The sequence below is a fragment of the Cheilinus undulatus genome, linkage group 21, assembly GCF_018320785.1.
Source record: "Cheilinus undulatus linkage group 21, ASM1832078v1, whole genome shotgun sequence".
NCBI lineage: Eukaryota > Metazoa > Chordata > Actinopteri > Labriformes > Labridae > Cheilinus > Cheilinus undulatus.
Window position 1 is genome coordinate 37,198,589 of NC_054885.1, and position 13,271 is coordinate 37,211,859.

Below are 13,271 nucleotides of genomic sequence, written 5' to 3' on the forward strand. Positions count from 1 at the left end.
ATATATGTAAAAGTTGTTATGAACTTTGGCAGACAAAGTTAGTAAGTTCCTGTTGCTGTGTGCCAAAGTTAGTCTCGTTGGTACGAAGTTCTCCCTTTGTATTCATGCTCTGAGCTGCCAGGATGGGTTGGCAACTCGATGATATATCATACATTTATGTGTTGCAGAAAGGTTGAATCTATATGTAGAAATCCATAATTTCATAACTTGCACTCTCTTCTGCTTGTCTTTCATATCTCCTTCCTTTCTAATAGTCTCCTCTGTGTCTTTTCCTCGTGTCTGATTATATCTCTCCACATTTTTGCTCCTGTCTCCTCTCAGCTCTTTGCCTCCCAGCCCACACAGATTTTTGCTCCTACCACTATTTGCTCCCTCCTCTTCTGCCCTTATTTACCCTCGACACCTGACTCTCACCCTGAGTGTTTTTCACTATGTAACATCCTGTTCATGAAGTGGTGGCTTTAGTTTCATTTCCTGAGCTCCCGTGGATTCGGAGCATATGCTCCGAGGCTAAATATGGACAGTTTTTCTTCATTGGAGTTTATAGTATAGCAAAGCAACACCATGCTTTACTTTTCTGATGCTTTCTTAAATGTTTTGGCACTTTCCTGAAATGCTTTCTTCATTTTCTTCCACCTCATTCATCTTCCTGTCTGCTTTTTTGTATTCTTTTGTCTGCACTGTCTGTGTCTCTCTATTTTCTTGTCTTTTCTTGCTCTCTAGGCTCGGCCTGTCTGTCAGTGATATTGCTACTGAATACAGTGCCTGTAAAAAGTATACACCCCCTTGGATGTTTCACACTTTAATTGATTTTATAAATCAGTCATGTTTAATGTAATTTAGCTTTTTTACGAAGATAACTTTAATGTCAAAGTGAAAACAGATTTAATGTCATTTGAATAAAAATATGTGACGCAAAATCAGTGACTGCATAAATATTCACACCTGGACACCGCAGTTTCTTCCCATTCTTCTTTGTAAAACTGCTAAAGCTCTGTCAGGTTGCACTGGGATCGGGCGTCAGCAGCCCTTTTCCACCCACAACTTCTCCATTGGATTGAGATCTGTGCTTTGACTCGGCTGCTCCAGAACATTCCCCTTGTTGTCTTTAAACCACTTCTGTGAAGCTTTCTCTGTAGGCCTCAGGTCATTGTCTTGCTGGAAAATAAATCTTTTCCTTAGCCATAGTTCTCTTGCAAACCTCCAGGATTTTCATATATTTTGCTGCATTCATTTTACCCTCTACCTTTAAGCCTTCCAGGGCTATCTGCTGAGAGTCATCCCCACAGCATGATGCTGCCACCACCATGCTACACAGTGCAAACATAGTGTCTTATCTGATGAGTAAAAAGCTCCATTGTGGTGTCATCAGACCAAAGAGCTTTCTTCCACTTGACCATGGAATCTCCCACATGCCTTTTGGTGAACTCTAGTCCAACAGTGTCTTTCTCTTTGTCACTCTCCCATAAAGCTTTGACTGGTGAAGAACCTGACCAACAGTTGTTGTCTGCAGAGTCTCTCCCATCTCAGCTGATGAAGCTTCTTCAGATTAGTCATAGGTGTCTTGGTGGCCTCTCACACTAGTTTCCTTTTTGGACAGACATTCAGTTTGTGAGGATGGTTTTAGAGGCTTCTTGTGCTATATTTACGTGGAAATGATCAACTGAAAAAGGATTTGTTCTTCATTTTCAATCTCAAAAAGGTTCAGTGAACAACCAAAACACAACAAAAGTCCACCGTTTTCAGCTGAAATCATGGTGTAAATGTGATCTCGATCCTTGCAGACAGAGAGGCAGGAGCACTTGACAATCAGTGACTGCTTTAAACTCCATTTGCAGTAAAGATGGCAGTGTTTCCTACCCTTATTTCCTTCCCTCTCTCTCATACACAGCAGGCTCTTAGGTAAACAGGGCAGACAGGCTCTCTCGTGGAGGGGAGATGCTTGCCCAGTGTGCCTACACGCTCAGCAGAGCGCCTAATTGCAGTGATAAATATGAGATGGTGGAGATGGGAGAGAAAGGCTCGTAGGAACTCTCCTTGCATGAACCTTAGGGAGGATGGTGGCTGTTTAATGGGCTTAACACAGAAACACATAAATGGACTCTGCACAGACACAGTCCACAGAGGCGCTGATGCACACTTACAGCACATGAGCTAGAATGAAATACAGTACTGCTGCATGCTGCATGGACTGTTTCCATCTCACAGAGTTCATTTTATTGCATTGAAAGTCTGAATCTTTGATTACTCTGAGAGCAGAGAGAGGGACCCTCATAAGCACAAAGCTGGAGTTTTATCATTAAAAGGTCTGAAAAGCCTTGCAAAATTTTTTCATATGAAAAGGGAAATTATGGGTCATTTTAATCATGTCGACAATTTGTGGGTCACTTATTTTAACTTACAAGCTTCATTTCAAAACTAATAATGCTGAACTAATAAGAGGAGCAGTGGTGGAGAGAGTGCTCGAGTCATTACTTTAGACCAATTAATCTCGAAAATCCTTTAAATGTAAAAGGAAAATGTTCCTGAAGTGTTAATATTGAAATTCTCATTCAGCCTAAAAAAGATTCCTTTGATTATGCTTTATAATTTCAGGAATTATCATACCATTTAAAAAAAAAAAATTTGTGAGACTGTTTGCTGGCATCTTTTTAGTCAGCTCACTAGCTTTGACCTTAATGGTTTCAACATGGAATTTAACACTGGATTTGAGTGGAGGAGGATGACTGACCAACAGCAGAGGCAAAGGGGTAAAAAAAAAAAAAAGGATCTCAGTGCTAACTAAATACTGTTGTCCACAAATTCCCCATGAAAACCTGTAGAATAGACTGAAAGCTTGACATATCAGTATCAAATAAATGTAAATAATTTTACGAGGCATAAAACATGGCGATATTATTGATGCAAAACTCAAGAGCACATTTAAAGGGATACTTCAACATTTTGGCAAATTCGTCCATTGCCATAATTCCTATAGTCTTAGTAATAGGTTCATTACCTTCAGTTGTCAACATTACGACGCATGAAGCAAATACTGGGAACTATTTCTTGAGTGAACCACTGGGCGGAGTGACACAGTGCAGCAGCCATGCCTGGAGTATAGTGGCCTCTTGTTACTGCTTGCATACGTCACGACTCCGCCACACCCGGAAGTACTGCCCCTCGATGCTGATTGGTCCTGTCACTTTCTAACCGGGCCCAAACGGTTCAGATGGGAGCTTTACAAGATGGATTCACCAGTAAGAAGGTTGGTAGACGTCAGGATTCAGGGTGTCAAACTAGACAACAATGTAAGAAAATTTCTGACTTGCTAGTTTTGTTGAAACCTGGTCGTGGGGTGTCGTGGATGCGTTGTTCATCATGTCATGCTTCAAGACCGTTTGACATTCCCTATGCTCATAATCAGGCTGGAATTTTTGATTTTGCCTATCATCAAAATTTGTGTAGTCTGATCAACTTCAACTTCAGCCAGGACAGCTGAATGAAAATTTGTCATCCAGGTAAGTTTATGAATGCAACTTTATTCTTCTAATGGTTGATAATTAGACAAGTTACTGTCAGCATGATATGCCTACCCTCTGCAAACACTGCATCAGCTGTTGAAGTGGGAAACTGAGCTGAAATAACTAGTTTTAGATTAGTTACTTGTTTCCTCTGATGAAGTCTGCAGACTCAAACAGCTGTTCAGATAAGCAGAGGTGGAAGAACACAAGCCGAGGCTTGCATTGCAAAATAGAGGCAACACAGAGGGTGAAAAATAAAATGCTTCAAAATGTAGTGTAGTTAACACTATAACATTGCATATTTCATACTTTTATATTTAGGTTTTGTTTTTGTAAAATGTTTCTGGTTTTTTTTTCTTATATTTGGTGTATCATTCCAGTACAATGATAGCTTTGATAGCATTTTCATGTCAACCATTTGCAGCCTTTCAGTGATTTCCAGGTAGACTAAGTTCATGTTTTTGAGCTGCAGATGTGTCCCTGATTAAATTTCAGACACATGAAGAAGAGTTTCTTCTATTTAAGAAACAGTATATTCAGGCATATTCAAAGTCTTTGAAATTCATGAGTGTCCTCATAGTTTGCCCTTCCCTACAACCTTGTGCCATGCATAATGTGAGAGTGAGTGTGTCTGAGCTGGAGCTGATGTTGTGCCTCTTATCCTCCCTCTCACCAGGCTCATAGCACAGCATGCATCAGAGGCTACAGCCAAAAGCTCTTAACACCAAGAGCCTGTATGAAGACGCAGAGCTTTTTAAGATCCAGCAGGAAGCAAAAGTTACCATTACATCCACTCAGCACCTCTGATGTGATTCAGAAGATCTTGACTCACTGCCTTTAATTTAAGCAATGACAGACCGTGAGTAAATGCATGCTGATTGAACCCTCTTCAGGAAAAATACTCTAGGGTTTGATGCATTTTCAGCACAGTAACTCACTGAGGAAAGCTTAAAAGACAAGTCCTTCCTGTTTGTGCAGCACTTTCACTTTCAAAAACAATTGCTTTGAAGTACATGGAGATTTTACAAGGTTACTATAATTAAAGGTCCAACTAAATATCATAGAAATAAACTGCATGAATAAAAAAACTGCTGCCTTTGTAGCTCTGGATGCTCGTTTATTTGGAAGACTACAGACAAACTTTCTTTTGTGCACTATAATTTGACTAGAAAACAAACTTTATAACCAATTCAGCAAAGTTGCAGGAGGAAGTAACCTTATGTAACATTACTATACAGGGCATAAATTATTTTTTCCTTCCAACGTTTCTGTTTTGTGAACAATTGCAGTGAATATTTGGAGGTACTGTGTCCCTGCTTGGTGCTGTTTGGAGATTCAGTCTGAGCCGTGTTCTGCACAATCATTAAGGAGCATCGTTCAGATGAATTAAACCCTGGTGTAAGACTAATTTTTGATTTTCTTTCACTGAAATGAACACATACACACCCAGATGGTGCAAGTCAAGCATGGAAAAACAAAATTAGCCACAGAATTAAAACATTGCATCTTATTTAAAACGCAACCTTTATTTAACAAGCTTTAAAAAGCAAACAAATTATGCCAAAGTCAAACGACCTACGAGGAATTTTATCAAGTGATTTAAAAAACAAAATACTTAGCCAAACTGCGAAATCCACGGCTGAAAAGTGGAGCCGATCTAAGAGCGTAAAACTGCAGACCCTCATGAGGCCACTTAAAGCTGGCTCCAGAAGTGAGTCAATCCACAAAAAGCTCTATGTTTGCAACCATGTTAGCAGAAAAATAAAAAATTTACAGGCTGGAATAAAAAGACGTGGGTTTTTGGAGTTCTTTTCTCCATTAATGATAACTGAATGAGGAGCAACATATTGATTTTCTTAAGTTTGTTTTGATGACCTAAAGCTTCCTCTCTGAAATGTGTGCAAGCATGCAGGAACATTTCTTGTTAGCTAATCTAAAAAATCACAGTTTTAATGAGCAAAACACCTTATTTGACTAATAAGTAGACAACAAATTGGCCTTAGAGTTCTGCTAAAATCTTTTGTGTTTGCCAACCTCTCACAGCTCATTATTCTCTCTATCCTCTTCTTCAAATAGGGCCTACTGAATCTTGACTGGTCATCAGGCGGCTAGAGCAGTCTGGGACCAAGGTTGGCCTGCCAATGTGCTGAACCAGCATAGCTCTGATACCTGACCTGTTTATATGGTTATATCTACTGTTAAAATGAACGTTTTAGGATGGTGTGCCTGCTAGTCAGTCAGATCAGCCACAAATCAATCATGCAAGAATTAATCCCTCTTAATGGCACCATTCCTCCATGAGTTCACCTCTACAGACAGCCTTTTACATTATCACCTTGTTTACAGATATCCACTTGAATTATTGTCATTTAAAATGGGATTATAAATGCTTTGAACTTTTTTACCTTTTACTATTATCCAGGTGAAGCAGAGGTCGTCAGCTCCTCCAGGAGTTCTCAATCATTCTCACTGTTCTGCTCTAAATGTAATAAGAGGATTTCTTTGAATCATACAGTTTTTCTTCCCCCTAAAAATTGTTTTCATGTAAAAGAAAAATGCAGGGTTTAAACTCAAAGGAGGCTCAGATGCCTCAGCTTGAACTACATGATTTCAAATGTGTGTTAAAAACAAACAGCACCGCATTTGACTGAACCGCCAGAGCTCCTTCAAATAAATCTTCCAGCGTATTAACTAGTGGCTCGACATTGTCGCTGTATTATTTTTCTCTATTATCTTACCAAACACAGGCCAGGTGCTGAGAAAACCAGTCAATCATCCACAGCGCGGAGAATTCAGGGAGCCTGAAACCTGCCGTGTCAGCACTGTTCCCAATCTCACGGTTTCAGCTGTCACAGCTTCTCCTCCTCTGTAATGGCTTTATGTTGCAGAGGTAAAGAAACAGAGAGAAGAGAGAGGAGGGGAGCTCAGTTTGTGAGAGGATAAGCTTCAGCCATTAGCATTGATCCTCTGACACACCCCCTCCATCTCTGACTCATTGGCTGCTAAGAAAAGATGAGCAGGTTAAGTGTAGGTGGGCGGATGTGTATCTAAGGTTGCTTTCACACCTAGTCTGAGGGACTTGGTTCAGCTGGGGGCTGAAATGGCAACATTGTTGTGCTTCCATTCTGTTTGGTTTGCTTTTACATTGCACTTGGTCAAATGAACCAAACTGTCTGCAAAGCATCAAGTGGTTAAAATCTTTGCTGGTCTGTCCACTATCATCTGAAAATATGCAACAACAGTGAAGAAAAGAAGACATAGAAGAGGACAAAAATGCCTCATCTACTGGCCAGAACAGAAACCAGAAATCCATCTCCTTCTGCTAGCATAAACCATGGTGCAACATCAAATTTATGCTGTCATAGGATTTCTGCTTTTGCATTGGTGGACATATAGAAGATGCCCAGTATGAGCAGTAAGGGAGGCAGCAAGAGAGGGCGAGCCAGAATACAAGGGTGAGACTATGACCTGTTGCCATTGTTATACAGACCCCGAGCAAAGTATTGACATGTTTTTCATTGTATTAAATCACTTATTCAGTCATGTGCATAGGCACTTAGAGCACTAAGGAGTCATCCTGAGGTTTGACGTGCCACAACCCAAGCTGTCAACATGTGCAGTTTGTCAGCCAAGGTCAAGCTTGATGATATCTCTGTAGTCCGGGCCTTTTCATCCTTGGTAGTACACCTGCAGACCGCTAGTGTTTCTGGGCCCTTGGAACATCCACTGACCTGACACACCAGATGGATTTGTTTCACACATCCATCTGGTAAACCTCCCATTTGGGAATGGGCAGAGCTTTTGGAAAAAAAAAAAAAAAAAAACTTGGAGGGTGATTGCATGAACATTCTGACTGTCACATCTTTACGGGCCAATCAGAGCATTAAAACACATGACGTAGCCACTACAGAGGAGTAAACTCCATAGAGAACTGCGTAACGTGAACCATGGTGACTGTAGACAAGTCAGTACACGACTTTTGTCGTTTTTGAAAAGAAAACAACTCAGTACTGTTCTTTGTTCTTCTTTGAAAAAGAAATGTCATCAAGTTCTGTTAAAACTGGCCCTTTAGCAGCATCCACGCCAATCTGCCTTATTTGCACCGGCCTCTTGTTGCAGCTTGCTTACATCACTACTCCCCTGAGGCCGAAAGTACTACCCCTTGTCGCTGATTGGTCCTGTCCCTTTCTAACAGGGCCCAAACAGTTCTGATGGGAGCTTTTCAAGATGGATTTGCCAGTGAGAAACATGGAAAAGGTCGTATCCATCTACATTGCAAGGTTAGACATCCACAGCATGACCAGGGGTCTGTGGCAACCCCACTACCCACCTGGACAGTACCCTAAGCCGTGCTTACTCATCACATCCACCTCTTACTTGGCCCTTAAGGTGTGGACTTTGTTATTTTTTCAAGAGATTTTTTTTTCCACGACCTTGTAAGGACATCCAGAGTATGGCCAGGGTTGTTTCGTGCCCGATGGTGCCCTCAGACAGCTTACTTGCCATTACATGCCTTACTTCAGCCTCAGTTTTTGGCTCAAACATGTCTGAAAGTTCTGCATGGTCCTGTATATCTCCTTCAATCATAACGCTTCGTGCCACTTCCCGCCTTCGGTTCACAAGATGGTTTTCACACCACTAATGAACCGTTTGGATGCTAACCAAGACTCAGAGACCAAGATATTGTGCTACTGTTTCGGTTGAGAGCCCCCTGGTGGTGGAATGTTACATACTGTGCAGATTAATTATGACAGTCCTACTAACAATGTAGCAAAGTAACAAAATACCAGCAGTTAATAATAAAAAGGGATTTACCCCTTTTTGTCTTTTGTATATTTAAATCTACATACATTTTAATGACTAAATATTAAAAATACTATTGAATTAAAAATGTTAAAGTTTCAACTCACACGCATTTTAACCACCTCAGTTTTATCACCACTTTTTGTCTCTTCTACTCTGACGTTACCTACACGACCTGGTGAGTGAAAATGTTTGTACTATGACTGATAAATGATGAATGAGACAATTAAGGGATTTAATTAAGTGACATTTTCATCAAATTGCAAAGTTTTTCATCAGGTTGTCATCAAATTAATCAAATCATGTAAAATTTATCGCTTCATTTTTCCTTCCACTTCTATCAGGTAATTCTAGTCACTTTCACCCCTCATATTAACCATCCATTCTGAATGGATTTAATCAGATCAGTCTTGTGCAAATGATATGTCCACATGAAGCATTTTTATTCTATACAGGCTATTACTCTGATTATTAGTGTATGCTGAACATAACTACATTAACATATCTGCTAATGGTGTGAAAGGTTATGAGGCCACACAGCTTCCCCTTTAAATTAGTGCAAACTTGGGGAAGTGGGGATTGTGTTTTTTGTCCTTAGAGAGGTAGAGACCAGATCATGATATTTTTGATGGGGAAGAGAAACAGAAAAATGAGAACAAAGTTTCACTCAAAAGGTAAAAAATCCTCAGAAGTGGCTCTGATTTCAGAGAGCTTCAAGTTCATTTAGAGAGTGATGATCAGCTCATTTCACAGGCACCTCATTCGTCCCTTTTTTCGTCCTTTATCTTGCTCTCCCCGGAGGCGGCGATACAATCGACGGGTCTGGACAACTCCCGGAGCGGTTATCCTTGACAGCTGACATGAGCTGGTTTCCATACACGACTCTGATGTATGGGTGCAGGTCAGGAGGTTTCACAGACTGATGTGGTTAAATCTGTTACTGCTTCAGTAAAATATTAACACTTTTATTCCTTTAATTATTGAAAAAAGCATTAGATAACCACTCATTCATCCTCATTTGTCAACCCTTCAAAGTGAAGATAAATCTCCTAGATAAGATTCCTCAGTAGAATTTCTGATTATGCTCATAGAGCAGTGTTGATAATTCCACTTACTTGCTAACATTTGCTTTAAATTTAATATTTTGTTTGTCTAAATATCCTCGATAATGCATTCTTTTCCATTGGGACTGATGGGGTGCCCTCTGCTGTCTCTGCTGGGTCCCTGCAGACTTGTGCGTTGAATCAGCATTTTTCAATCTGCAAATTCTACATCCTCTGTGTCAGTAGGGTTGCGTGCATGCTGCAGTTTTACTCCAACCAACTAGGCGCAACCTCACTTACAGGATGGGTTTATAAAATGATGCGCAGTGGAGCAGTGGAGCTTGCATTGACATAAACCAGTCTGCAGTGGTTTGGCACCAGTAACCCCTACACCTGCTGTCCTTTACAAATACATTACCATGCACTTTATACATCATACATTACAATACTACAGGATGCATGTATTATTTAGCTTTTTTGTATTTACCGTCTAATTTCAAATCAGGGGACTTCATTCATTTCTGTGTTTTATCCATCGTTTTAATTTTCTCCTTTTTATCTTCAATGTTGGATACACTGCAGTCTGTACCAAGTGGTTCAAGTCATTTAAACAACACTGATAGAACAAACTGGACCTTTCTTTACTGCTAGGTTAACATGATCATTAATATAACCCTAGAACAGTGGTTTTCAAACATTTTTTGCCCAAGGTACACCAAATATCAAGGCACACCATATTCATTTCCTTGCAAAATAGCCTTTTTTCATCAGTCCCAACATGTCCCAACTGCATACAATGTGACAAGTAGTATCCTGACAGCCTGTCAGTGAGTGTAACGGTGTAAAGGTACGTGTGTTTGTACCGTACCGATTCGTACCTCTCAGAACAGTACAGACATGTACCAAATGGATAAATGTAGAGTGGGGCTCATACAAAGATGGAAAACCAGAGCGCAACTCACTGTCACACTGTCCTGGCAACCACACAACCACAGCAAATGACAGCAACAGCCTGAATATTCCCAGATAAATGTGTCCTGTTTAGGAATACTTTGTTTCACTGTAAAATACAACAGTAGACAAAGACAACAACAGTAGCACTGACATTACGTCGTCCAGCGGACCAATCAAAGCATTTTAAAAAGCACCACTCAAACAAGAACGTCACTATAACGAGGAGGAACAACAAAAAGACTCACCGTCCGGTTATGAATTTTTTGAAATTTTAGTGTTTAAGAATGGGTGTAAATATGCCAATATATCAATTAAAATAACCTAGCAATTAAAAAAATAATAATAATATTTTAACCCATATTTAATTGAAGACCTTTTGGAAACAGGTTGCAGCATTATTGATAATTTAATTGTAATTTACTCAGCCTATTTATTTTAACATAATTTAATTACAAAAAATAAAAAATGTTATCTATTCGCTTTAATTACCGTAACAAAAACATAGCGAACCATGACTTCAAAACCGAGGTTATTACTGAACTGAAATTTTTCCGTACCGTTGAACCCCTAAGAAAGTGCAATGCAGTTCAATGGCGCAAGGTTTATCCTGTCACCCTGTTCCTATTTTCCTCTGTCGCTCGCATTGAAATGGACAAGTAACAAAGAAAGAGGTAGCACATGGGATGACAAGGCACCAGGACTGTCCTACCAGAAGATATTCTTAATTTTCTTCCACTTTTCTCATTCCTGAAACTTGTTGGCTTCTTGTTGGCTTCTTTTACAAAGTGGAGATTGTTCTCCATATCCACTGATTAAATTTTATGGTCTGACTTTTGCTAACATGTAGACAAAACTATGTGGCTACAAGGTACAAGGCACCACACCACTGATTCTTCACTTTCTAAATAAAAACATAAAAGATCACATTTTTAAATGTGGAAAACAGTCAATTTTCCAGGTTGAGAATTGCATATTTAACATATAATAGATAGACAGTGAAAATGCAATGCAATGTCTGACACTCGAATGCAGTAAGGAAACTGGTTATAGAATCGTTAGTTGTTGCATAGTTGTAGTAGTAATGTATAGTTAGACAAATTACCAAGGCACACCTAGATTTGCCTCAAGGCACCAGTGTGCCTCGCCACACCATTTGAGAACCACTGCCCTAGAAATAAGCATCTATGACACCAATACTGAGGTATGGACTAAACCATGACCTCTGAGAACTGTTACACCCCCAGCAAATCTACAAAATCTATCTTGTACCTGTCCTTGCCTGTTAACCGACAGTAAGCTCAATGATTGCTTTTTTCCAAATCCAAATATGTTTCTGATGTTATCAGAATAAACTACCTGCCAGTTCCTAAAGTGAATGTTCAGCCAGGTTCATGGCACGATCCACAAGCGTACACAACCACCACCCTCACCACCTCTAATCTTATCTTCTCTGAGCATGTTACATCCAAATGATACAAGCTTGATTTAACAGTTTCATGGCCCCAGTTTGCTTCAAGTAGCACTCATGTCACCTCCCCACACTTCAAAGACATTTTCCTGGCTGAAGCGACTCATTTAGGTGCCACAAAGCACTGAAAAACAACTCATTTACTCATCTTTTGAATCAAAAGCTGCCCTCCTCCCTCAGGAAAAAGCAAACTACAAACCCATAAACAGGGTGGATGTAGTCAGAAGATCCTCCCTCTTGTGCCCAGAGACAAACACATTAATGAGACACATCTGTTTGGACCTGCTTTACCCGACTCATGTTGACTAAACTTTGAGGGTAGGGATCATTTGACAAGAAGAAATTCCCATTCAACATCTTTATTAAAGCCTTTTTCCTTCTTTGAAAGAAGCCTGCACTGACCTACTTTAATCCAGTTCATTTTGCCTCAGAAAAATCCCTGATTGATGCATTTAGAGCATGTGTTTTATATTTCATATGTAAAAACGGGCTGCAGAAGCCCCAGATGTCTGATTTCAGCTCTAAAATTGTCATCTTTTCATGCTGTAGAAACACTATAAAGGTTACAGCTGAGACAAAACCAGAAGGTTTCCAGGTGAGATGAAAATATTCACTTGTACCCAGGGGACTTTGATTTTTCAGGCCTAATTGTGTGTTGCCATGGGAGAAAATCAATCAAATCAATACACAAACCCCAAGAGGCTTATAGCATACTGACCTTTGGAGTCCATGTCACAGAAGGTGTCTCAAATCCAATCTTCAAGAGATGGAAGACGAAGCAGAGTCAAAGAATTAAATTTTCGAAGATGATGCATCCTAAAGCATCTGCACTGTTTCTGTTCACCTGTGGGCAGCTTGCTGCATGCTAGTTATTGGCAATTATTCGGGGAAGATTTAAAGGTGACATATTTTACCCTTTAAAGACAAGTTTATATTGGTCTCAGAGGTCCCCAAAACATGCCTGTGAAGTTTGTTGCTGAAAAAACACGCCGGTATTAGATTTTTGCATGTCTAAAACCCGTCTGTTTAAGCCCTGCTCAGAACAAGCAGTTTCTGTGTCTATGGCTGAGCTGAGCTGTCTGACTCCGCCCCCCATGGGAAATGGATGTGGCTCTCCAGATGCTCCTCTTAGCTGGCAGCTTTGAGGATGATCAGGAGAGGAGGGAGGAACTTTCTTCCAAGTGGGGAGGGCCAATCAAACCTGGGGGCGGTGCTAACTCCCCACATGACATCATGAGGGGAAAATCTGAGAATGGCTTGTTTCCGCACACATTTTCTGAAAGGCTGAGAGAGGGAGGAAGGGAATTGATTTTTGTGGTACTTGAGGGGATTGTGGAAAGGCCAGGGGTACATATTTTTTAAAGAAAAGCCAGAAAGTGATTTTTGCAAAATATGTCCCCCTTTAAAGGATCTAAGACATGCACATGTGCCATGAAACCAGACTGTTGTTAGCTTTCTGCTTACACATAATGGAAATTGTCATTAAGAATAATAGATCAA